The following is a 4,811-nucleotide window of genomic DNA, read 5'->3' on the forward strand; positions in this document are numbered from 1 at the left end:
AGATAGCCAGGAAGGTCTTTATTAACTAGCTATGGGAGAGTCGCTGAGTGGCTTAGAGGATAAAGCACCGGGTTTCTCCTAGGAGCCCCCAGTGGGAGTTTAATTCGAAATCTAGTCTAGAGACCACCCCCTCCCACACACAATGGCTGCTTGCTTTAATGGGTTGATGGTATGAAAAATATGTACTGCTTATGAAAGATAATCCACTTCTGAAAAGACTGAATTTTTTTCCCCCAGAATTCCAGGTACAAAAGATCTCCTCCCCCTGGATAGCGCACTGAGAACAGTCCAACTGGAATGACTCCTCTGCGTCCTCCGGCTGTCTCAGAAATGATGAACTATTTATGCACGCTCCCTATCTCTGGTCTGACGGCATGCTGGCGGCTGTAGATTCACAGCCAAGCCGTGAAGGAAATTTCCCAGGAGAGTTTCACACCATTCGCCGGGTAACTTTTTGATCAGGTTGATCTAAATATTTAATTGTCACAACTCCCTGCTTGGTTTGATGCCTGGGTTTCAGAGAAGAATGAAGCAGCCACGTCCAGAGGAAGTAGCAAGCTCAGGAGGCCTTTGAGTTTAAGATTCTCCCAACAAATATTTATTGAGGGATCTGAGTATGGGGCTGATGCTCGTTTTTTTGTTGTTGTTTTCAGCCGTGCTTCTAATTTTGCCATTACAGTATCTATATCTCTATATAGATATGTCTGAATATCTATATCTGTAGCTATATCTGTTTCTATAGCCACATAATCTAGGAAATAAATAGTTGCTGTAGAGACAGATGAAGTGGGCTTTTTTGGGCTGTGTGCCTTTCACCTGGGCTTCCTGGGAATCCTGCCAGTGCGGGATACACTAGAGACAGGGGTTCAATTCCTCATTTGGGAAGATCAGCTAGAGGAGGGCATGGCAACCCACTCCAATATTCTTGCTTGGAGAATTCCAGGGACGGAAGAGCCTGGGGGGTTCCGTCCATGGGGTCACAAAGAGTTGGACATGACTGAGCGACTGAGCATGCATGCACGCCTTTCTCCTGCCCTGGATCGTGCTGTCTTGCAAATCACTGCTGACCATCCGAGCAGCCCTCAGCGTGGCCCCTGGGACACGGGGAGAGGTCCCTGTGGCTTTACCGTGCGGCCAGTCCTGAGCAGGCATCCGAGACGCCGCACTCCCAGGACCGACACTCGGCCTGCAGTCGAGCACTTCCTCAAGGCAAGATGCTGGGTGAGCGTCTTGCACGTGAAAGCAACTGCTGTGAGTGACTGCTCACCTGTAATTAGGAGCTGTTCCCAAGCAGAGCCTTACAGAGGCAGAGACAAAGCAGACAGAAAGCCAGCAAACAATCCTTCTGAACCAGAGGGATTATTCTGGTTCACCTGGGTGCTGTGGGTCCCTGACATTGCGGAGGGCAGACTGTGGGACGAGAGGGCAGAAAGGGCCTCTGTCGAGAAGCTTATGCTGAAGGAACATTGTCATTGTTTAGTCACTCAGTCGTGTCTGACCCTTTGCGACCCCATGGACTGCAGCCCGACAGGCTCCTCTGTCCATAGGATTCTCCAGGCAAGAATCCTGGAGTGGGTAGCCATTCCCTTCTTCAGGGGAATCTTCCTGACCCAGGGATGGAACCTGGGTCTCCTGCACTGGCAGGCAGATTCTTCCCCACTGAGCCACCAGGGAAGCCTTTCAAGGCTCGTTGGCCGCATGCTAACAGGACCAGGTATCCTGAACTCATGTTTGGAGACAGGGCTCCCCACACACGGGCTCCTCTTGCTGCCCCACCTGCTCCCCTCTTTCTGTACCCACCTGGAGAAGTCCCAGCCCCCCGCCTCCTGCCCCCATCATCGCCCATCAGGCGTCCTGCTCGCAGGTCAGCCCTGGCGGGAGGCTCTCTGAGACACTACCGCAGCAATGAGCTCCTGCTCTGGGGCCGCCAGCTGTGCCCCCCTCCTGTGCCCTGCTCATCAACGCTCCATGATGAAGTCTGGTCAACCTCTCCCCAAACAAGGCCCGAGCACACTGCTGGGGTTCACAGGCCACGTGGGGCTCAGTCACAGACCCACGGTGGGGGGGTCTATGCCCCCCAGGTAGAACCTCACCTTGAAATGGGGCGGACCCATCTGCCGCCCGCCCTGTCTGGAGAGGGCAGGGCACCCAGAGCTCTCTCTCTCCTCTCTGGATTCCCGGGGGCAAGCCCTGGGCTTGCATCAAGTGAATGCCTGGTGGATGACTACAAGGGAGTTAGCTCTACAAGTTAATGCAAGTCCTGGGTACAGGGCCCTGGTTGCACAACTTCCCTGAGTGAAAGAGTTCTCGGGCATTGAGAGAGAGGAGGTGCTGTAAACAGGGAGAGAAATGTCACAGCGTTCACAACAAATATTAGGCACTTAAAAAAAAAATGTCCAATTAACACGGAAGACAAAGAGCCCTGTGCTCTTAACGTAGGTATGCCTGGCTATGGATCCGTGTATTCCGGTTGAAAGCTCATCTGCAAGGGGAGACAGACTAAGGATTACTTCAGCTGGGCATCCGGGGAATGAGGAACACTGCAGCATCCGGCTGCAAGTCCCAAACACAGAGACGCCTGCGCTGCGGTGCGGCCAGGAGCTGTGCAGGACATCGTCTGCTCACACAGGGCCCCACGCGTGTGTCAAAGCTCGGGTTCGCCGACCCGGCCGGGGCAGCCACATGCGAGCTCTCATCCTTCCCATATATCCACCCAGCGATGAGCGAAGGACTTGCTTTGCTAGAGATGCTAAGCTTGCCTTCCCCGAGGACTTCTTCGTTTGGAAAAACGAGGGAAACTTGGGGCTGATTTAAAATGGTTCCAGAAGGCAGAGGGATGCCTTCCTTTCACGGGAGGGCGGCCAGAGTGCCCTTGACTACGCATCCATAAAGTATGTGCTTGCTCCGTCCACGCCCTTTCTAACACTCACGAAGCCTCAGGCCACCACCCTCCACAAATAAATCACCACGCAGAGAAAGCAAAGCAGCTGGAGAGTGAGAGAGATTAACAGCTCAGCACAGGACACACAGCTAGAAGAGCCTGCATATAGGCAAGACGCCTCGGGGATGCCGAGCCCTGCATCCCAGCACGGGATGCTGAGACCTGCACAGGAGGGTGGATGTCTTATGCTGCCATCTCATCACAAGGCGTCGGAGGTGAAACAGAAGACAAGTGTCGAAACGTCTGCCGCAAACACCAGGAGCAGAGAATGGCAGTTTACCAACGCTGCCCTTGAGCACAGGTCACAGGTTTCCGCCTGTAATTCTGTGATATTTCAGCGATTTTAAAGCATCTTCTTGTTACCAAACAACGCATAAGTAATTGTGCTTAATTTGGCAGAGAAGCTTCAAAATCTCACTCAGTACTGATTGAGGAGGCAATGGGGGCTTCGCTGGTGGCTCAGTGGTCAAGAATCCAACCTGCCGACGGAGGAGACAGGGGGTCGATCTCTGGCCTGGGAAGATCCCCACACGCTCCTTGGGTAGCTAAGTCCATGTGCCGAAACTACAGAGCCTGTGCTCCAGAGTCTGGAAGCTGCAGTGACCGAGCCCACACACCGCAACTACGGAAGCCCGAGTTCCGTAACAAGAGAAACCACCACAGCTGGAGTGTGGTCCCCGCTGGCCCCAACGAGAGAAGCGCGCACAGCCATGAAGACCCAGCCAGGCCCCAAACAAATCAAAACAATTTCTTTGAAAAGATGCAGTTGTAATACATACTTGAGAGATTGATCTTTCATGCTTAGCTCTGTTTGGACATGACATTTAGAAATTCACCCCTTGAGGCTGTCGCTGTAGAAAAGTTATCCGCACAGCTGTCCATGTAGGGGGCTGTGCTCACAGACCCTGTGGAAGTTCTCGAAGGCCAGCGATTTCTGTTGGAAAGCTGACTCCTGAGAATTATTTCAGCTGCATCATGAAAAAATGATGCTCCAGCACCTTAGGGGTAGCTTCTGTCTTGAGCAGCAAGATGATGTTAGTTAATCAAGTCTAAGATGTTCAAACGGATCGACAGGTCTGTACTTATTAAAGTGACTTAAGAATAAATCTTTTATTTTTTTTCTAAAGGACTTCCCTAACGAAATTTATACAAATATTTATCAGTAAATTGCTCTGACATTGGGACATATTTCCACATAATTGAATGATGGTGGAGGAAGCTGGAGATGAGCTAAGATTGGTCACAGAGATAGTTCATTAATCCGCTGTACTTTTGTATGTGTTTGAAATTTTCCATAAAGCCAACTTTGAAAATAATTCTTTAAAAAATAAATGGTCTTATGGAATCAAGCATTACACTGTAAAAATTTCATTTATATAATGAAAGTATTACTCAGTTGTGTCCAACTCTTTGTGACCTGTGGGACTCTTCAGGCAAGAACACTAGAGTGGGTTGCCATTCCCTTCTCCAAGGGATCTTCCCGACCCAGGGATCAAACCTGGGTCTCCTGCATTGTAGAAGGTTTCTTTTACCATCTGAGCCACCAGAGAAGTCAAAACTCAAAATATCCTTACTTGGAGTATTTATGCAATGAAATAAAATATTTGAAATTAAGAGTAATTTCCATTTGGCTGCAGTGGTTCTGATTTGTAAAAATGCCCCAGGGCCAGATTTATCAAATATATTTATATGTCAAACTGCCTTTTTAAAGGTAGGTTTTCATCAAATGTATTTACTAAACACCTAATACATGCAAAGAAATATTGTCTCTATGTTTCTTGTTGCCAATATAATTTTTAACTACCTATTTATATTATGTAAACTAAAGATGCACAGTATCAGAAAGTCACAAAATAATTTTTTTTTTTTT

Source organism: Bison bison, unplaced genomic scaffold (genome assembly GCF_000754665.1).
Source record: "Bison bison bison isolate TAMUID 2011002044 unplaced genomic scaffold, Bison_UMD1.0 scf7180017864527, whole genome shotgun sequence".
Lineage (NCBI taxonomy): Eukaryota > Metazoa > Chordata > Mammalia > Artiodactyla > Bovidae > Bison > Bison bison.